Here is a 22,848-nt window from a genome sequence, read left to right on the forward strand (position 1 = left end):
GGTTTTGATGCGTAGGTAAGAACGGTTCTTGCTCAGCCTGTAGCAGCCACGTAAAACTTGCAACAACAAAGTAGAGGACGTCTAACTTGTTTTTGCAGGGCATGTTGTGATGTGATATGGTCAAGACATGATGCTAAATTTTATTGTATGAGATGATCATGTTTTGTAACAGAGTTATCGGCAACTGGCAGGATCCATATGGTTGTCGCTTTATTGTATGAAATGCAATCGCCATGTAATTGCTTTACTTTATCACTAAGCGATAGCGATAGTCGTAGAAGCAATAGTTGGCGAGACGACAACGATGCTACGATGGAGATCAAGGTGTCGCGCCGGTGACGATGGTGATCATGACGGTGCTTTGGAGATGGAGATCAAAGGCACAAGATGATGATGGCCATATCATATCACTTATATTAATTGCATGTGATGTTTATCTTTTATGCATCTTATTTTGCTTAGGTCGATGGTAGCATTATTAGATGATCTCTCACTAAATTTCAAGGTATAAGTGTTCTCCCCGAGTATGCACCGTTGTGAAAGTTTGTCGTGCCGAGACACCATGTGATGATCGGGTGTGATAAGCTCTACGCTCACATACAACGGGTGCAAGCCAGTTTTGCACACGCAGAATACTCGGGTTAAACTTGACGAGCCTAGCATATGCAGATATGGCCTCGGAACACTGAGACCGAAAGGTCGAGCATGAATCATATAGTAGATATGATCAACATAGTGATGTTCACCGTTGAAAACTACTCCATCTCACGTGATGATCGGACATGGTTTAGTTGATATGGATCACGTGATCACTTAGGTGATAAGAGGGATGTCTGTCTAAGTGGGAGTTCTTAAGTAATATGATTAATTGAACTTTAATTTATCATGAACTTAGTACCTGATAGTATTTTGCATGTCTATGTTGTTGTAGATAGATGGCCCGTGTTGTTGTTCCATTGAATTTTAATGCGTTCCTTGAGAAAGCAAAGTTGAAAGATGATGGTAGCAATTACACAGACTGGGTCCGTAACTTGAGGATTATCCTCATTGCTGCACAGAAGAATTACGTCCTGGAAGCACCGCTAGGTGCCAAACCTGCTGCAGGAGCAACGCCAGATGTTATGAACGTCTGGCAGAGCAAAGCTGATGACTACTCGATAGTTCAGTGTGCCATGCTTTACGGCTTAGAACCGGGACTTCAACGACGTTTTTGAACGTCATGGAGCATATGAGATGTTCTAGGAGTTGAATTTAATATTTCAAGCAAATGCCCGGATTGAGAGATATGAAGTCTCCAATAAGTTCTATAGCTGCAAGATGGAGGAGAATAGTTCTGTCAGTGAGCATATACTCAAAATGTCTGGGTATAACAATCACTTGATTCAACTGGGAGTTAATCTTCTGGATGATAGTGTCATTGACAGAATTCTTCAATCACTGCCACCAAGTTATAAGAGCTTCGTGATGAACTATAATATGCAAGGGATGGATAAGACAATTCCCGAGCTCTTCGCGATGCTAAAGGCTGCGGAGGTAGAAATCAATAAGAAGCATCAAGTGTTGATGGTCAACAAGACCACCAGTTTGAAGAAAAAGGGTAAAGGGAAGAAGGGGAACTTCAAGAAGAACGACAAGCAAGTTGCTACTCAAGTGAAGAACCCCAAGTCTGGACCTAAGCCTGAGACTGAGTGCTTCTACTGCAAAGGGACTGGTCACTGGAAGCGGAACTGCCCCAAGTATTTGGCGGATAAGAAGGATGGCAAGGTGAACAAAGGTATATGTGATATACATGTTATTGATGTGTACCTTACTAATGCTCGCAGTAGCACCTGGGTATTTGATACTGGTGCTGTTGCTATTATTTGCAACTCGAAATAGGGACTACGGATTAAGCGAAGATCGGCTAAGTACGAGGTGATGATGCGCGTGGGAAATGGTTCCAAAGTCGATGTGATCGCGGTCGGCACGCTACCTCTACATCTACCTTCGGGATTAATTTTCGACCTGAATAATTGTTATTTGGTGCCAGCGTTAAGCATGAACATTATATCTGGATCTTGTTTGATGCGAGATGGTTATTCATTTAAATATGAGAATAATGGTTGTTCTATTTATATGAGTAATATCTTTTATGGTCATGCACCCTTGAAGAGTGGTCTATTTTTGATGAATCTCGATAGTAGTGATACACATATTCATAATATTGAAGCCAAAAGATGCAGAGTTGATAATGATAGTACAACTTATTTGTGGCACTGCCGTTTAGGTCATATTGGTGTAAAACGCATGAAGAAACTCCATTCTGATGGACTTTTGGAATCAATTGGTACTTGCGAACCATGCCTCATGGGCAATGTCGGCGTTCTGGGAACAGGGGTCCCCAGACTTGCCTGCCTGCGGCCCACGGCGTGGCTTTGCTAGCAGGCCTGTACATCCCATCCTCATCAACAAAGCATTCAAGACCCTCCCGAGGGGCCAAGCCTCGAGAGGCGGATGACGCAAGACCTCCTTAGGAGCGGCCTCTCCAGGCAGGCTCATGAGGAGCGGAGATATCAAGGCAGGGCAAACCTCGCGAGGCTCTCGTGACGTGAGCCATGATGATCGACACTAGGCGGGCGCAGGGCGGGCGCCAACGCGCGCAGTGTCCTTGTTTCCTCTTTGGTGCTAAGAGGCCAGCGTAGGCGCGGAGGTACCGAGGCATCAGGCAAAGGTTTCCATATCAGTGCAACGAGACCAAGACCAGCAGGCTAGCAGGACGGAGGTTACCGTGGAGCCCAAGACGGCGTCATCACCAGAGCACTTTCGGAGGCGAAGACCGCTTTTGTCAGGATAGCTAGTACTTGCTGTCCCCTTTCAAATTGGCCGCCATTGTTGGCTCCCTTCCCGCTCATTATTTGGGGAGAGGACCAGGGCCTATATAAGTAGAACTAGCCACCACCAAAGGGGCACCTTGATCTCATCTGATCGAGAGCCCACCCTTAGCCACACACCGAGCGCAAGAACACCTCAAGCTCAGGAGATCGTTCTTCCCCTTGTACTGTTCTTCATCAGCCCAAGAGACAATCCACCACCACACACTGGAGTAGGGTATTACACCACAACAGTGGCCCGAACCAGTATAAATCTTGTGTCCCTTGTGCTGTGAGTTCGTCGAGTTCGTCCGCGAGATCTTAGCGAGCTAGGGCGTGGATCGGTAGGAGGGAAAGAACTTCGCGCGCATCCCAGAGTTCGAACTTTAAGGGTTTTGCCGGAACCCGTGATCCGACATTTGGCGCGCCAGGTAGGGGTGCGCCGTAGCTCCTCTCCACCAGCCTACGCTCCGCGCCACTGCACTTCGCCCTCATGGCAAGTGCCCCGCCACCGGCTCCGACGGCCGGTGCTGATGACGGGGCCAGGGGGCTCCAAGCCCTGGCCCCCGCCCTGCGGCAGGTGCGATGGCCACCCCAGTTCAGGCCGGAGGTGCCGCCGCACTACGACGGCGCGGCAGACCCGTCAGCCTTCCTGTTGGCATACGAGGAGGCCGTCCTCGAGGCCGGGGGCGATGACAAGGTCATGGCCAACCGGCTCCCCATGGCCCTCGCCGGTGAGCCACGCGCCTGGCTGCTCAACCTCCCTGGATCCACGGTGGCATCCTGGGGGGAACTCCGCGACCTCTTCACTGCTCTCTAAGCGGTATCGACGCATGACACAGTTGCGGCCCTGCTGGGCGGCTCTCAAGCACTGCCTTCAGATCGTCACGTCAAGCCGTTCCTCCGCCAGATTGGTGCCGCTTCCAAGCGCCCGGGGGCTCCGCCGGGTTGGGCTGCGCTGGATGCCGACCTCACCTTCGGCTCAGAGGACCACCCCGACTCCACCGCCGGCTCGAGCATGGTCCCAATGCTCTCCACGCCCACCATCTGCAACATGGCTGTTACCAAGACCCTCATCGACGGCGGTGCCGGCCTCAACTTGCTCTCTGTGGAGGCCTTTAGCCTTCTTCACATGCCACTCGAGCGGCTCAGCCTCAGCAAGCCCTTCTCAGGAGTTGGTGGTGGCACTGCCCGCTCTCTGGGACAGATCCGCCTTCCCGTCACCTTCGGCATGCGCGACAACTACCGCACCGAGCTGGTCGACTTCGACATCGCCCGCATCGGCCTCCCGTACAACGCCATTTTCGGGTACCCGGCTCTGGCCTAGTTCATGGCAGCGACTCATCCGGCCTACAACCTCATGAAGATGCCTGGGAGCAAGGGCGTCCTCACTGTCAAAGGGGACGCCAAGGAGGCCCTGGCGGCGCTCAAGCTTGCCCTCAAAACTGCCGCGGCGGTGCAGCCTGCCGACGCGGGCACCTCCGAACCCAAGGGAGCCGTACCGACCAAGAAGAAGCAGTTGTTCACACAAGACAAGGCGGAAACCCAGCAGGTGCCAGTCAACAAGGACGGGCCCTCAGGAGCCAGCTTTACCATAGGTGCCAGCCTCGACCAAGGTCAAGAGGAAGCATTGGTGAAGTTCCTGCGCGCAAACAAGGATATATTCGCGTGGGAGCCCAATCAGCTGGTAGGAGTCCCGAGGGAAGTGATTCAACATCATTTAAGGGTATGCCCCAACGTGCGCCCCGTGAAGCAGCGGGCGAGACGGCAATCCACTGAGAAGCAGGCCTTCATCGTCCAAGAGACCCGCAAGCTGGAGGCGGCGGGTGCCATTCGCGAGGTTCGGTATCCTGAATGGCTGGCAAACCTTGTCGTAGTGCCGAAGAAAGGCGGGAAGGAATGGATGTGCATCAACTTTACCAACCTTAACAAGGCCTGCCCCCAAGATCCGTTCCTACTCCCACGCATCGATCATATCGTTGACTCCACCGCCGAGTGCGACCTGCTGTGCTTCCTGGATGCGTTCTCAGGATATCACCAGATCAAGATGGCGGTAGAAGATGTGGAGAAGACAGCCTTCCTGACCCCGTGTGGGGTGTACTGCTACACCTACATGCCCTTTGGATTGCGCAACGCGGGCGCAACCTTTCAGCGACTGATGCACATCGCCTTGGGGCGGCAGCTCGGGAGAAACACAAAGGCCTACGTCGACGACATTGTGGTGAAGTCTCGGGAGGCAAGGACCTTGATTCAAGACCTGGAGGAGACCTTCGCGAGCCTGCGCCAAGTGAACTTGCAGCTTAACCCGGAGAAGTGCGTGTTCGGTGTCCCTTCCGGCAAGCTGCTGGGCTTCCTCGTGTCCCACAGAGGGATCGAGGCGAATCCAGAGAAGATCAAGGCCATCGAGGACATGAGCCCGCCGCAGACCCTTAGGGAGATGCAGAAGTTGGCTGGCCGGGTAACTCCGTTGGGACGCTTCTTCTCCAAGCTAGGGGAATGCGCCCTACCCTTCTTCAGGCTGATGACGAAGAAGGGCCTATTCGAGTGGACACAGGAGGCCGACCGAGCTTTCCAAGACCTCAAGAGATACCTAACCAGCCCTCCGGTGATGGTAGCGCCACGACCCCTCGAGCCCCTAGTACTCTACCTCGCTGCTACCCCGTACTCCGCCAGCGCAACACTGGTGGCGGTTCGGGAGGAGCACCAAGCCAAGGGCGCGCTGCGCCGGGCTACAACTGAAGCAATGCAATATCAGGAAGGCGCCGCAAGAGCGGTGGCAGCGCCGACAGAAGACCAAGCTCAACATGACGCCGCCGCCAAAATTCCCGCAAACAATCAAGCGTCAGGAATCCCGTCACCTCACGAGGCGTCTCAACTTCCTCAAGACGTGAGCCCAGACACCGCGCCAGCCCTCGTCAAACACCCAGTGTATTTCGTCAGCATCGTGTTGCGAGATGCGAGGGCGCGATATCCCATGCCTCAGAAGCTTCTGCTCGCACTCTTGGTTGCCTCGCGCAAGCTGCGACACTACTTCCAGGGGCACCCCATCAAGGTTGTCTCAGCCTACCCATTGGAGAGGGTGCACAGGAGCCCCGACCTATGGCCCGACCTCAGGAGCTCGCTTGCTCTTGGCGCTCGAACGTCAGGAGGGATGCTGGACCATGGAATTCAAGGAATATCTGATGCAAGGGGCGCTGCCAAAGAAGAGGAGGATGCAGAGCGTGTGGTTCGGCAAGCCAAGGCATACTGCATCCAGGATGGTGAGTTATACAGGAAGCGGCCAAACGACGTTTCCCTGCGCTGCATTTCCAGGGACCAGGGGAAGGAGCTGCTAACTGACATACACTATGGGGAATGCGGGCACCACTCGTCATCACGGACCCTCGTCGGCAAAGTATTCCGCAGTGGGTTCTACTGGCCCACTGCGCTCAATGATGCAGCCGAGCTGGTGAAGTCCTGCGAAGCCTGCCAGTTCCACGCCAAGCAAATTCATCAGCCGGCTCAGGGCCTCCAGACCATTCCACTCACGTGGCGGTTCGTGGTCTGGGGGCTGGACATCTTGGGCCCGTTCCCTCGAGTGCCTGGGGGCTACCGCTACCTCTACGTCGCCATCGACAAGTTCACCAAGTGGGCGGAAGTGGAAGCCGCCCGTACCATCCCAGCCGGCTCTGCTGTCAAGTTCATCAAGGGCCTCGTGAGCCGTTTCGGGGTCCCCAACTGCATCATCACAGATAACGGCTCGCAGTTCACTAGTAACCTCTTCAAAACCTACTGTGCTAACCTTGGAACGTAGATCTGCTACGCTTCGGTGGCGCATCCCAGGAGCAATGGTCAGGCCGAACGCGCCAACGCGGAGGTCCTGAGGGGCCTCAAGACCAGGAACTTCAAGAAGAAGCTCGAGGCCTGTGGCAGGGGCTGGCACGACGAGCTCCAGTCTGTGTTGTGGTCTATCCGCACCACCGCCACCAAACCAACGGGCGAGACCACATTCTTCCTTGTCTACGGAGCTGAAGCAGTCCCTCCTCATGAGGTTAAGCATCGCTCCGCACGGGTCCTGGCGTTCGATGAAACGCAGCAGGACGCCACGCGGGGGATGGACCTCGTGCTGGGGGAGGAACGTCGTCCCAAAGCTTCACCGAGGGCGGCAAGGTACCAGCAGGCGCTGTGGCGATACCACTACCGTAACATCCACTCCAGGATGCTCGAGGTGGGCGACCTCGTCCTGAGGCGGGTCCTCTCCAGGGAAGGGCTGCACAAGCTTTCACCCATGTGGGAGGGCCCGTTCAGGGTTGTCCATGTCTCCAGGCCTGGCGCCGCGCGCCTGGAGACGCAGGACGGGATACCTATCCAGAACGCCTGGAACATCTAGCACCTCCGGAAGTTCTACCCATGAAGCAAGACCCAGAGCCTATGAAGAAAGGCCCAGAGCCTGTGAAGAAGGCCCGGTGCCTGTGAAGAATCGCCGCCCGTGACACTCTCACGTAATAATGAGTGGGGCTGTACACGCCCCGGAGTCTCAGGAGCGCCGGCCTCAGGCCCTGGGGCTCCCTCCCACGCGTAGTGGCAGCACTTAGCTCCGCGCTGGTGAGAAGACTTGAAGACTAGATTAGGTGCTGGACGCGGCTTTTCATTTGCTTTCCGTAGTTGGCTCGCTTTTCCTTAATCGAAGTTTGCTTTTGGTGTTCCTTGCTGATTCGATTCCCTCGCCTCTTACCGCATTTTCCGGCTCTGGTTCGCTCGTGTTCTCTCTCTCGCATACCTGACGAGGGGGGCTAGGCAGGTGCCCTCGCGAGCGTTTTTCTTCTCTCTGCCTTCTCGCGAGCCACCCTCGTTCGAGCCTGAAAGCTGGCACATCTCTCCTAATCCGTGCCCCACGGGTATCGCGATACAAAGCGCCAGGTCAAGGCTTGGGGGAGCGACAAATCTCCTGGCAAACTCCCTAACGAATTTTTTGCAGTTCCTGAGCAATCGCAGACCACGAGGTCAAGATGGACACGAGGAAATAAACGCCTCGTAAGGAGGAGGGCGCACCGAATGCACCAGGCTAAGTTATCTTTGCGCAAAATAGCCACACAGCACTGAAACAACATGCGTAGCATAATGGTTAATAAGTTATGGTTCGATACACGCCCCTCCGGGCCCATGCTGGCTTCATTTCGATGCAGGAAGGAAAAGGGAAACAGAACAAAAGCAGCGCTCGCCCCTGCAGCAGCCGACGGGGGCAGGGCCTTGGCGACGTCCCGGGTCTAGTCGGACCCCTCCTCGCGCTTCACCGATGCGCGGCGACGAGACGACCCGCTACCACCTTCGAAGCGGGCGCGGCGGCATGGCGGTTGATCAAGGCCGCCGCTGCTGGAACTGTCGCCAAGGAAGGAGCCACCATTGTCGGATGAGGCGTGACCGGCGGGTTCGTCCTCCTCCTCGCCCCGACCATCGCCAAGGCCGAGCACCTCCTCGCCGTCTTTTACCTCGGGGCAGCATCCGGCGCGGCGACCGCCTTCCCTGAACACCCTCACGAAGAGGGTCGCGTCGCCGTCGAACTTGAAGTGGAGGGTGCACCGCCTGCCCAGGCCGCGCGCGTGCGCGAACGTCTGCCAACCGCGGGCCAGAGCAATGTTACCCGCGACGGAGACCTCGATCGCGACCCAAGAAGCCCGGTTGCAGCAACCGTCTGCCTGCAGCCAGAGCCCGCCTGGACCGGAGGCCGGCAGCTCATCAGCGAAGAAGTGGGGGAGCTGGAGCCAGCTGCCGGCCGGATCCTCCGACCAGACAACGAACTCCGGCAGCGCCTCTGACACATGGAACCACGGTCGGGGAGGTCGCGCAACCACGACGCGTCTTCTCTCATGGACAGGACTGCCGCGACCAGAGCGACTCCTGCCGCGCACTGCGGCGCCACCCCGAGAGCCGGGGGCCACGACGGGGGTCGCGGCATGCTTGCGGGGACGGCCACGTCCTCGCTTGGGCGCCGGGGAGCCGGGTCCCTCCCGAGGGGCCTTGCCCTTCTCCGCGGCGGAGAACCTCTTCGGCGGCGCCATTGCTGCTAGTGGTGGAGCAAGGAGGAAGAAGCAAGTGAACCAAGAAGAGATGGGCGACGGGGGCTCCGCCCCCCTCCCCATTTATAGCGGAAGAAGGCCAACCGGCGCCTCCCACGATCACAGGTAATGATGATTTTCCTTGCATGTCGCAGGGACTTGTCAAATCGAGCAGTTGGTGAGGCAGCGTGGGGAATTGGAGACGCCCACGTCCAATCAACCACCACGCGTCAACCGAGGCCGCAGGCTCTTGGGGCCCGCGGCGCTCCGCAGTTGATCTTTGGCTTCGCCTCGAAGCCAAGCTCGAGCGCGCCTTGGGCCCGGGGGCTACTATCGGCATTCTGGGAACGGGGGTCCCCAGACTTGCCTGCCTGCGGCCCACGGCGTGGCTTTGCTAGCAGGGCTGTACAGCCCATCTTCATCAACAAAGCATTCAAGATCCTCGCGAGGGGCCAAGCCTCGCGAGGCGGACGATGCAAGACCTCCTCAGGAGCGGCCTCTCCAGGCAGGCTCACGAGGAGCGGAGATATCAAGGCAGGGCAAACCTCGCGAGACTCTCGTGACCTGAGCCATGACGATCGACACCAGGCGGGCGCAGGGCGGGCGCCAGCGCGCACAGCGTCCTTGTTTCCTCTTTGGTGCTAAGGAGGCCAGTGCAGGCGCGGAGTACCGAGGCATCAGACAAAGGTTTCCATATCAGTGCAACGAGACCAAGACCAGCAGGCCAGCAGGACGGAGGTCACCGTGGAGCCCAAGACGGCGTCATCACCAGAGCCCTTTCGCAGGCGAAGACCGCTTTTGTCAGGATAGCTAGTACTAGTTGTCCCCTTTCAAATTGGCCGCCGTTGTTGGCTCCCTTCCCGCTCAATATTTGGGGAGAGGACCAGGGCCTATATAAGTAGAACTAGCCACCACCAAAGGGGCAGCTTGATCTCATCTGATCGAGAGCCAACCCTTAGCCACACACCGAACGCAAGAACGCCTCAACCTCAGGAGGTCGTTCTTCCCCTTGTACTGTTCTTCATCAGCCCAAGAGGCAATCCACCACCACACACTGGAGTAGGGTATTGCACCACAACGGTGGCCCGAACCAGTATAAATCTTGTGTCCCTTGTGCTGTGAGTTCGTCGAGTTCGTCCGCGAGATCTTAGCGAGCTAGGGCGTGGATCGGTAGGAGGGAAAGAACTTCGCGCGCACCCTAGAGTTCGAACCTTAAGGGTTTTGCCGGAACCCGTGATCCGACAGGCAAGATGACTAAAATGTCGTTCTCCAGAACTATGGAGCGAGCAACAGATTTGTTGGAAATCATACATACTGATGTATGTGGTCCGATGAATGTTGAGGCTCGCGGCGGGTATCGTTATTTTCTCACCTTCACAGATGATTTGAGCAGATATGGGTATATCTACTTGATGAAACATAAGTCTGAAACATTTGGAAAGTTCAAAGAATTTCAGAGTGAAGTGGAAAATCATCGTAACAAGAAAATAAAGTTTATGCGATCTGATCGTGGAGGAGAATATTTGAGTTACGAGTTAGGTCTTCATTTGAAACAATGCGGAATAGTTTCGCAACTCACGCCACCTGAAACACCACAGCGTAATGGTGTGTCCGAACGTCGTAATCATACTTTACTAGATATGGTGCAATCTATGATGTCTCTTACTGATTTACCGCTATCGTTTTGGTGTTATGCTTTAGAGACGGCTGCATTCACGTTAAATAGGACCCATCTAAATCCGTTGAGACGATGCCTTATGACCTGTGGTTTGGCAAGAAACCAAAGTTGTCGTTTCTTAAAGTTTGGGGCTGCGATGCTTATGTGAAAAAGCTTCAACCTGATAAGCTCAAACCCAAATCGGAGAAATGTGTCTTCATAGGATACCCAAAGGAGACTGTTGGGTACACCTTCTATCACAGATCCGAAGGCAAGACATTCGTTGCTAAGAATGGATCCTTTCTAGAGAAGGAGTTTCTCTCGAAAGAAGTGAGTGGGAGGAAAGTAGAACTTGATGAGGTAACTGTACTTGCTCCCTTATTGGAAAGTAGTTCATCACAGAAATCTGTTCCTGTGACTTCTACACCAATTAGTGGGGAAGCTAATGATGATGATCATGTAACTTCAGATCAAGTTACTACTGAACCTCATAGGTCAACCAGAGTATGATCTGCACCAGAGTGGTACGGTAATCCTATTCTGGAGGTCATGCTACTACACCATGACGAACCTACGAACTATGAGGAAGCGATGATGAGCCCAGATTCCGCAAAATGGCTTGAGGCCATGAAATCTGAGATGGGATCCATGTATGAGAACAAAGTGTGGACTTTGGTTGACTTGCCCGATGATCGGCAAGCCATCGAGAATAAATGGATCTTCAATAAGAAGACTGACACTGACGGTAATGTTACTATCTACAAAGCTCGACTTGTTGCGAAAGGTTTTTGACAAGTTCAAGGAGTTGACTACGATGAGACTTTCTCACCCGTAGCGATGCTTAAGTCCGTCCGAATCATGTTAGCAATTGCCGCATTTTATGATTATAAAATTTGGCAAATGGATGTAAAGACTGCATTCCTGAATGGATTTCTGGAAGAAGAGTTGTATATGATGCAACCTGAAGGTTTCATCGATCCAAAGGATGCTAACAAAGTGTGCAAGCTCCAGCGATCCATCTATGGACTGGTGCAAGCATCTCGGAGTTGGAATAAACGTTTTGATAGTGTGATCAAAGCATATGGTTTTATATAGACTTTTGGAGAAGCCTGTATTTACAAGAAAGTGAGCGGGAGCTCTGTAGCATTTCTAATATTATATGTGGATGACATATTGTTGATTGGAAATGATATAGAATTTCTGGATAGCATAAAACGATACTTGAATAAGAGTTTTTCAATGGAAGACCTCGGTGAAGCTGCTTATATATTGGGCATCAAGATCTATAAACATAGATCAAGACGCCTAATTGGACTTTCACAAAGCACATTCCTTGATAAAGTTTTGAAGAAGTTCAAAATGGATCAAGCAAAGAAAGGGTTCTTGCCTGTGTTACAAGGTGTGAAGTTGAGTCAGACTCAATGCCCGACCACTGCAGAAGATAGAGAGAAAATGAAAGATGTTCCCTATGCTTCAGCCATAGGCTCTATCATGTATGCAATGCTGTGTACCAGACCTGCTGTGTGCCTTGCTATTAGCTTAGCAGGGAGGTACCAAAGTAATCCAGGGGTGGATCACTGGACAACGGTCAAGAACATCCTGAAATACCTGAAAAGGACTAAGGATATGTTTCCCGTTTATGGAGGTGACAAAGAGCTCGTCGTAAATGGTTACATCGATGCAAGCTTTGACACTGATCTGGATGACTCTAAGTCACAAATCGGATACGTATTTATATTGAACGGTGGACCTGTCAGTTGGTGCAGCCCTAAGAAAAGCGTCATGGCGGGATCTACGTGTGAAGCGGAGTACATAGCTGCTTCAGAAGCAGCAAATGAAGGAGTCTGGATGAAGGAGTTCATATCCGATCTAGGTGTCATAACTAGTGCATCGGGTCCAATGAAAATCTTTTGTGACAATACTGGTGCAATTGCCTTGGCAAAGGAATCCAGATTTCACAAGAGAACCAAGCACATCAAGAGACGCTTCAATTCCATCCGCGACCAAGTCAAGGAGGGAGACATAGAGATTTGCAAGATACATACGGATCTGAATGTTGCAGACCCGTTGACTAAGCCTGTCTCACAAGCAAAACATGATCAGCACCCAGACTCCATGGGTGTTAGAATCATTACTTTGTAATCTAGATTATTGACTCTGGTGCAAGTGGGAGACTGAAGGAAATATGCCCTAGAGGCAATAATAAAGTTGTTATTTATATTTCCTTATATCATGATAAATGTTTATTATTCATGCTAGAATTGTATTAACCGGAAACTTAGTACATGTGTGAATATATAGACAAAATAAGTGTCACTAGTATGCCTCTACTTGACTAGCTCGTTGAATCAAAGATGGTTAAGTTTCCTAGCCATAGACATGAGTTGTCATTTGATTAACGGGATCACATCATTAGAGAACGATGTGATTGACTTGACCCATTCTGTTAGCGATCGTTTAGTATATTGCTATTGCTTTCTTCATGACTTATACATGTTCCTATGACTATGAGATTATGCAACTCCCGAATACTGAAGGAACACTTTGTGTGCTACCAAACGTCACAACGTAACTGGGTGATTATAAAGGTGCTCTACAGGTGTCTCCAATGGTACTTGTTGAGTTGGCATAGATCGAGATTAGGATTTGTCACTCCAATTGTCGGAGAGGTGTCTCTGGGCCCTCTCGGTAATGCACATCACTATAAGCCTTGCAAGCAATGCAACTAATGAGTTAGTTGCGGGATCATGTATTACAGAACGAGTTAAAGAGACTTGGCGGTAACGAGATTGAACTAGGTATTGAGATACCGACGATCGGATCTCGGGCAAGTAACATACCGATGACAAAGGGAACAACATATGTTGTTATGCGGTTTGACCGATAAAGATCTTCGTAGAATATGTAGGAGCCAATATGAGCATCCAGGTTCCGCTATTGGTTATTGACCATAAACGATTCTCGGTCATGTCTACATAGTTCTCGAACCCGTAGGGTCCGCACGCTTAACGTTCGGTGACGATCGGTAATATGAGTTTATGTGTTTTGATGAGCCGAAGGTAGTTCGGAGTCCCGGATATGATCACGTACATGACGAGGAGTCTCGAAATGGTCGAGCCATAAAGATCGATATATTGGATGACTATGTTTGGAGTTCGGAAGGGTTCTTGGCAAGTTCGAGCAAATACCGGAGTACCGGGGGGTTACAGGATCCCCCCGGGGAGTGTAATGGGCCTATTGGACCTTAGTGGAGAAGAGGAGGGGCGGCCAGGGCAGGCCGCGCGCCCCCTCCCCCTCTAGTCCGAATTGGACAAGGAGGGGGGCGCCCCCTTTCCTTCCCCCTCTCTCCTCCTTCCCTCTCTCCTACTCCTACTCTTGGAAGGGTTGGAGTCCTACTCCCGGTGGGAGTAGGACTCCCCTTGGGGCGCGCCTAGGAGGGCCGCCCCTCTCCCTCCTCCACTCCTTTATATACGGGGGAGGGCAGCACTGTCGGTGTCGAAACCGGCGGATCTCAGGTTGGGGGTCCCAAACTGTGCGTCTAGGATCGATGGTAACAGGAGACGGGGGACACGATGTTTACCCAGGTTCGGGCCCTCTCTATGGAGGTAATACCCTACTTCCTGCTTGATTGATCTTGATGAATATGAGTATTACAAGAGTTGATCTACCATGAGATCGTAATGGCTAAACCCTAGAAGTCTAGCCTATGTGAATATATGGTAATGAATGTGTCCTATCCGGACTATGCTCTCCGGTTTATATCGACACCGGAGAGATCTAGGGTTACATGGAATCAGTTACATAAGAAGCAATCTTCACAGCTGGTCGCCTAGCTTGCCTTCCACGCCAAGGAAAGTCCAATCCGGACACGGGTATATTCTTCGGCCTTCGTATCTTCATAGCTTCTCAGTCCGGCCCAATGAATAACAGGCCGGACGCCCGAGAACCCCTTAGTCCAGGACTCCCTCAGTAGCCCCTGAACCTGGCTTCAATGACGAGGAGTCCGGCACACAGATTGTCTTCAGCATTGCAAGGCGGGTTCCCCTTTCTCCGAACTCAAGATAGTCTTCGGATGTAGTGGATATATCTGGACCTGTATATATAGTTGCAGAAAATATAATATTCCACGAGCCTAATTTATTGGTAACTGTTTATGACATCACGCCTGCCCGGTCACTATTTCCAACCGTTGGCTGGCGCGTCGCCCCACGTCTTGGGACGCGGTTTTACTGGCTTGTCTTGCCAAGGTAGAGATCGTGTTCCCTTATTTACGGGATTTTCATTAATGCAGGCGTGGGTAACCCAACCGTCCCCCAGGTACAACTCTCTGGAGATTGGTAAGTTTCGAGACCCAGGTGGATACGCTTAGTACTTGGGGTCTTTATATAGGGTCCCAGACTTGTCTTCTTCCTTTGTGCTCGCTTCTTCCTCAACCCTAGTCACCCCAAGTTCCAACCCTCGGGTTCCCATTGCCACCAGCCCCAATCATGTCCGGATCCAGCCGTCCAGGCCGGTGGGTGGCTTCTTCTGTCACAGAGGAGGATATTGCGAAGCTCCACGCAGCGAGGTATCTGACCCCGGAAATCCTCCATCGGCTTCCTGCACAGGGGCAGGTCGTTCCTACCCCCAAATCCGGGGAGAGGGTAGTGTTTATGTCCCACTTCCTCCATGGGTTAGGGTTCGCGCTTAACCCCTTCGTCCGGGGGCTCATGTTTTACTATGGGCTAGACTTTCACGATCTGGCCCCGGACTCTATTCTCCTCATCTCGACATTTATCGTCACATGTGAGGCCTTCCTCCGGACTCCTCCGCACTTTGGTTTGTGGCTCAAGACCTTTGATGTGAGGCTGCAGGTGACAGAGGAGGAGCAGGCAGAGTACAACAGCATCACAATAGGCAAGCTTGCCAGCGCGGTTTGGTTTGAAGGATCTTTCGCCAAGTCTTCCGACCTATGGCAGCAGGGGTGGTTTTATATCAACGAGTCGCGGGGCTCCAAGTGGGCGGCTACGCCTGCGTTCCGACCCGTCCCTTCAATTTAGCTTGCTTCATGGATCAATAAGGGACCGGACTGGGGATCCGTCAATGAAGTGCAGACTCTGCAAGGTCGCATCCGAAGCCTTATCGAGAAGGGCATCGGTCTTGTGAACATCGTTCAAGTAATGCTAGTCCGCTGGACCCTGCCATGTCAGCGGCGGCCTCTCCGTATGTGGGAGTTTAATCCCGAAGGACGGCGGACTCTTCAGCACTTCCTCGGCACTACGCACGAGGGAATGTGGAAATTATATTCCGGGGAACGAGAGCAATGGCCGGACACCACTGAAGATGTTGGCCTCGATTGTAATCATCCGGACACCGCGGTAAGTATTCGATCTCTGCACACCCTTTATTCGAGTATCTCACTACTGGAATCAGGGATTTTGCCGTCTGCCAGTTCTTTGCCATCAGCTACCAAACAACAGACGGCAAAGAATTGGCAGACGACAAAGAAGGTCTTTGTCATCTGTTATTTCTTTGCCGTCTGCTGGCAGATGTCTGCCAGCGGACGGCAAAGAAGTGCCCGCGGATGGCAAAGAGGGGGGCTATCTTCGGATCTGACCAGTGGATCTCATTTTCCCCCCGATGGGCCGAAAGAAGCGCATCCCCCCACCAGACCCTACTCCGCCCCCACATCCGCCCGCCGGCGCCCTCCTCCGCCTCGCTGATGCGCTGGGGTCACCGCTCCTCCTCCGCGCCCACGGCACCGTCCACTCCCGCGCCGCCGCCGTCCTCACCGACCCCGCCACCCGCGCACGCCACCACCAGGCCGCCCTCCTCGCCGCGCGCCGCGCCGTCGACCTCGTGCCCGACTCCCTCGAGTTCGCCCACTTCCGCGCCCTCCTCCTCTACGAGGCCGCCAGCGACAACCGCGCCTACGAGGAGGTCATCGCCGAGTGCGAGCGCGGGCTCAGGATCGACGACCCCTCCGACCCGGAGCCCCACTCGCTCAGGCTGCCCGCCCCCGACCCCGATCAGCTCCGGGCCGAGCTTCGCAACCGCGCCTCTGCTCTCCTCCAGCCAGCGCGCCACGACGCCTCGTCTCCTCCAGCCGGAAGGGTACCCAACGCCGCCCCCCGCCCTCCACCCATCCACACACCCGGCTCTCCCGGCTCGGCACGCTGTCCACCATGGAAGGGCACGAACGAGGCCGGCGCGCCTCCAGTGGGTAGGCGTGACCCCGCCTCTCACCCTCTCTGCCGTGCTCGGCCCTAGGTCCAACCCCACACCCCTACCCGTACCTCCGGCGCTCCTCTGTTTTGCCTAGAAAAGCTGTTCATAGCATCATTAGCAATTCCTATGATTTTGCAAGAATTTCACTTCGTGTTTTTGAATGTTGATTACATCCATATGCAGACCTATTTGTGTTATATATAAGTCAGGCCTTTGTTCTCTTCAAATCATTACTCTGCATTGAGTTTATCTATTAGTACAACTCAAAGTGGCAGGACATGTATCTGTTACATTTTTCTGACTTCGACTATGTGAGTGCACTGTAATCCAAGAGATTGTTCTTCATTCTTCTTGTAGGAAAGACGTGATAATTAGGAAAATTTTGCTGATGCATTGTCAGATAGTTTTGGTCGACTAATGGCAATCCGTCTCCTATCGCGTCAAAATATGAGGAAGCCGGTCGATGTAGTCTTGTAGCATGGTCAGATTCAGACTCAACTATTTTTTTCTTTTTTGTTCCTACAAGATGTTCAGCTTAGCTTTAAATACAGTAAATTTGGATACTGGAAATGTTATATGACTCTGTTCTCCATGTATCCAGCATTATCCATGTTGCTCTTGACATTGATGCTTTATGAACAAGTAGAACACACCTGACAAGACAGCTGTCAATGAATGCTATGAGGTTTAGGAGAGACTTTGTGGATGTTTTTGCCTGTTACCACGTGTTGGCCACTAGAACAAGTAGACATTTTAGATGGCCCTTTTTTGTCTGTACGTTGTGTATGTCATCTGTTAGAACTGGGATTGTTTTTGGTTTTGGCCTTGATAATACTAACTCTACCCTTTAGTTCAATCAGTTTCAAGGCCGTCCTTTTGCTCTCCACAATTCAGCCCTCTATTTTCTTGTTTGAAAAAGATGTGCTTATGTCATTGTGTTTGTTGAACTGTACAGCATAACAACAGTGGAGTGACTTGCAAGTGCCTCATGTGGATTTTATTGGTTAAGACAAGAGGAGAAAGAAAGGGCTCTGCATATGAAAAGATACCAACATTATTGTTTCCATGAAATTGGTAATATATGTGGCATGTGTTTGTTTATCTTTTCTGCAAGAGCAACTTGTGTCCTGAGACCTTCTAGTGGTACTGAGACCCATAAAAAGAAATTGTCTTCTTGCATCATCACTTACTGAAAATAGGGACAATCAGCTTTACTTCTGAGTACTTAGAAGTAGTTAAGTTATCTAAGTTATTATGGGTACTGTTACAATGTGCTTGTATTGCACCATCTATCCAAGTTTATTACTAACTCTATATGTGCTTCTCTGCACCTATGCTTGCCTGTATATCTATTTGCTTTATGGACATGACTCTTGTGTTTGTTTGCTTGTTGTACTGTGATAATTGCAATGCTTATTTAGCGACAAAATTTGCTCTTAATGTACTGTTGCAGGATCTGGATATCTCTCAAAATTTAGTACTTTCTGGTGTTGATCTCAAGTGCTGGCTCCTACAGCATTGCATTTCACCAAGTGAAATGCTACATTTCTACTCCTAACCCATTCTCTTTTCTTAGTGTTTTTGTTATGCAGGTTGGAAGAAAAGAAAAAGATCCAGAGAAGATCTTTTAGTAATAAGATAGTTTTTAGGAAAATAGATATTTAGTATTAGGTCATTTCTTCTAATTTCAGATATGGAGTGCTTGTCTTTAGTTTTTGTTTTGACTTTGTGAAACTTGCTAACTATGGATGAAACTGTGTAATATTGATGAAACTATGTATATGTATGGATGAAACTTGCTACTATTGGTAACATGTGTTGGATATGCTATATTGGTACTATGTATGGATGAAACTTGCTACTATGTATATATATGTGTTTGATTTTCTGTGAAAATGAATGGGTATAAGAAGAAACAGAATTAATGCCTATTTGGTCTCTTTGCCATATGCCAGCAGATGGCAAAGAGCCTGCAGTCTTTGCCGTCTGCTGGCAGACGGCACAGACTGCAGGCTCTTTGCCGTCCGCTGCAGACGGCAAAGGCCCTGTGCCGCCAGCCGCCCAGAAGCAGACGGCAAAGTAGCTCTTTGCCGGACCTTACTTTGCCGGAGCCTTTTGCCGTCCGCGGCTGACGGCAAAGGCCTTTGCCGTCCGCCGTTCATGCCTTTGCCGTCCGTCGTGGCAGACGGCAAAATAGCTGATTCCTGTAGTGTCTCTTGGTAAGATACTGAACAATCCGTCCCTTCACAGGACTGGATAAAGAAAGCAGTGTTGATCTGGTGTCCGGCACCCCTTCCCGAAGACTCTGCGAGCGCCCTACTAACGAGGATGCTGACTCTGACACCGTACCAGGTGTCTGCGGAGGAGGGCGAGAACAGGGAGGCCAGAGGTGGTCTCTGCCCCAAGGATAAATCAGACGTTGTGTTCGGGGAAACCGAAACCCTCTTCGCCGAGGGCAAAGGTGCAGAGGAGGCCTTCCATGGCACGAAGAGGGCCGCTTCTGAAGGTCAGGAGGGGAAACCTTCCAAGAAAGGGAAAACGCCATCGACGGGCGGCTTGGGCCGGGCAAGCAATGTTGACGTGGAGCTTTATGATGAGGATAAACCTCTGGCCAAACCGTAAGTGCAGCAGGGTACTTTAATCATACCTCCTTCCTCTCTTATTACTGAAGTAATCCTCCGACATACATATGTCTTCGCAGGTTAACGCCTGGGGTTTCCCAATCATCCTCCGCCTCGGGAGACCTTCTTCCAGAGATGATGGAGAGTGACACGCCTTCTCCGGCCCCCTCGCCCAACAGGGCAGATGATTCTGAGGTATCGTCCCGAGGGGCTCCTCCTGGCCGACAAGCAGTGCAGGAAACGAAGAGGGCATTACCCGAAGGTGGTGCCTTTGTCACTCAGGGTTCGAGAATCAAGCATGGCAGCCCCGCCCTATCCGGTTTAGAGCCGGAGACGATCCTGGGGGCGAGTGGGCGGATTCCTTCAAAGGAATACCGTACTCCGGCGGCGGCTTCCGAAGACCCAGAAGCGCCGGAAATGCTGACGGACATACTGCGACAAGCGTCCGTTTCGGAGGAACACCGTGCCTTGATGGTTACGGTGGTCGAAAAGGTTCTATCAGCGAAGAGCGGGTTGAACGAGGCCTTCACGAGCCTCCTGAGGGGTTTTGAGGTTTGTGATGTAGTTTTGCCAATTGAATAATATTGACAGAATGCCCCTGTTGTATATGCAGTAGCCCCTGAGACTTGGATTGCCTTTCGACGGAAGCGATCGGAGGATCAAAAAGATATGCTCAGTTGCTAACCTTGATTTAACTTGGAATACAGGCTGCCTCCCCTCCTACGGCTACCCGAAATACGGAAGTGGCCGAACTGCAGCGAAAGCTGGATATTGCGGAAGATGACATTGCATTGATCAATAGGCGTCTTGACGACTCACAAGGTATATATGTCGAGCATTCCTTACACCAATGTGCTTGTAATGTAGGCCTGACGCCAAAAATGGTTTATATGAAATGTGCATGACTGCAGATGGTGCTGCCGCCGTTGAAGCTCTTTGGGCGGAGCTAGCCCGAGCCAAGGAGCAAGCCCGGCATAGTGATGCGGCTGCCGAGAAGGCATCGGCTGATCTAAGAGCCGAACAAGCAGCTCGGCGCCAAAGTGAGGAGAAAATATCTGCACTGGTGCTTGAATTGAAGAATACTGCCAGCCGCTGTGAATTCCTTGAGAAGGAGAATAAAGCCAAAATGGCTGAGCTTGATAAGGCCGTACGAGAGGCGAGTGAAGCTCGGTCTGAATCTAGGGCAGCTCATGAAGAGATTCGGCAGGCTAAGGAGATAGCGGCCGGTAAGCCCTTTTTGCTTCAGACCAAGTTTGGCGATGCGGACTATGCTCAGCTAAACCAGGTCTGGAGTTCTCCGGCTGAATTTTTGGACTTGCCGAAGAGTTCTTCCGATGCGGCGCAATTTTACCACGCACAAGAGGGGTATGCAACGGAGAAGCTTTTCTATTCACAATTCGGCACGTAGAAGCGCCCTCTGTTGCTCAATGAACAGATGTCCCAGTGGGCCGAGCTTCATAGGATATCTGGCGACACCATGAAGAACGTCATAATCCGGTTGTGGCCAAGTGAGCCTATTCCGAGTAGTTATTTTGGCCTAGTGCGGCGGCTTGTTGACGCGGTGCCACATATCGATGCTGTGAAGCGGTCAGCGTGCATTGAGGGTGCACGGATGGCCTTTGCCCAAGTCAAAACATTTTGGGGAAAGATGAAGGCCATTGATGTTGCGGCGAGGAGTCCACCCAAGGGCCAGGACCGTAATGAGCCGGAGCACTATTTTGAAGACATCTTAGATGCCGCCCGCTTGATAGAGGGTCAATGCTCGAAAGATATAATGTTCGAGTGATTTATATGATGGCGTAACAGACAACTTTATAGTTAATCTATTTATATTTTGCTCAAAAGCTTGAATTCCTCCTCTGTGGCCATTTTAGTATAATCTAAAAGTTTTCCATTCGTCTGCTTCAGCCCCCTCGTAGGAAGTACGGGGGTGTCCGGAAAAGCATTTAATCACTCTTTATCCAACGTCTTGGTCCATAAAGGAGGTGATAATGCGGCGAACCAGGCAATCGGACTATAGGGCGTTAACACTTTCACTTAGCCATAGGAGTTTTATGGTGGGGCTACGACATAGCCCCTGGTATGTATACGGCGCATAGTGCCTTACATATGTTGATCTAAAAAAGATCCCTCGTGTGACACGGAGAATCACTAAAGATTCGAATAAGTCGTCAAGTGGTTGACCAGCTCTTGCCGCATCATGACAGCCAGTTTTCGGCTTTCTCTACTGAAGTGCTCATCCGATCTAGGCCAGGGCACAATCGCAGTAGTTCTCCCTTTACTACCCTAGCCGATAGAGCGGAACGTAGGGTAGCAAGCACCGGAGCCGGGCAACCCAACTATTGACCAAAGACAATGATTCAGAGCTGATGCATATAAGGCCAAACTTGCAACGCCGAAGTACGCTATAGAGCTGTTCGGACTTTTACTGGCGACTCGTTTGTTCCCATACCGCCCCCCTGGTAAGTTATGCCGAGGCGCGTCTTTTAAGGCAGCCGTTATGGCCGGACTCATTGTAGAAAGAGCATGAAATATTAGTGTGGATAAAGTTTACTGGGAGCGGAGCAATATGCCAATGATAAATATGTAAAGAGTAAAAACCACAACCCAGCTATTTGACATGCTCGGGGTTGGGAACAGAGGAAAAGGGCATGGTACAGGCTCAAAAGGAAGAGTGCGGTCTACAAAAGCTTATTTTGGAACTCCTGTCGCACGTCTGCGCCGCCCGTCCCCGGGGAGGGGAATCCTTAACGGGAGTGGCCCCTTAGGTGAGTGTGCGGATCCGAACTTCGAGAGAGTCCGATGTAGATGCTGTCCTGATGGTCACCTGTTTTTAAGAAATTATATAGAAAAATAAGAAAGACGGATAAAAACGTTACGAGGATTCTTGCAGGGTTGTCCATATTGTGCTTCCGCCGATGCCCATGGTATCTTGAGTGCGCAGTTATGTACGCGTGGTGTAAACTTTGCCAGTACAGTAGGTGGGCGGCGGAAGCTGAACTGCTATTTCTGTTCTGGGAGTGGTCGAACTTTAGAGGGAAAGTGTTTCTGGCCCCTGGTGTTCGGCTGGCGGGCCGATCCGTCGTCTCTATCGCCTGGTGGCTTCCTCCCCTTGTGATCAGCGTTGAGCTTGCCTGCCTATTTAAGGACCCAACAGTTTTTGTTGGTATGATTAGCTGGCCTATCAGGGTGACCGTGAATCTGACAAGGTCGGTCCAATATCCTGTCAAGGGTGGATGGTCCATCCTGGTTTGCCTTTAGTGGCTTCTTTCGTTGACCGGGCTTCGGATTGTGAAATCCGGCGTTCACCACTGTGTCGCATGTATTACTGCGACTGTTGTGTTTGGTTCGTCGTGGCTTACCATTGCCGTCTCAAATTTTGGAAGTGCCCGGGTTGCTGGCGTTGTTGCTTTTACGAGCGAGCCAGTTGTCTTCTCCCACACAAAAGCGAGTCATTAGAGCGGTGAGGGCTGTCATCG

The sequence above is a fragment of the Triticum aestivum genome, chromosome 3D (genome assembly GCF_018294505.1).
Source record: "Triticum aestivum cultivar Chinese Spring chromosome 3D, IWGSC CS RefSeq v2.1, whole genome shotgun sequence".
Taxonomy (NCBI): domain Eukaryota; kingdom Viridiplantae; phylum Streptophyta; class Magnoliopsida; order Poales; family Poaceae; genus Triticum; species Triticum aestivum.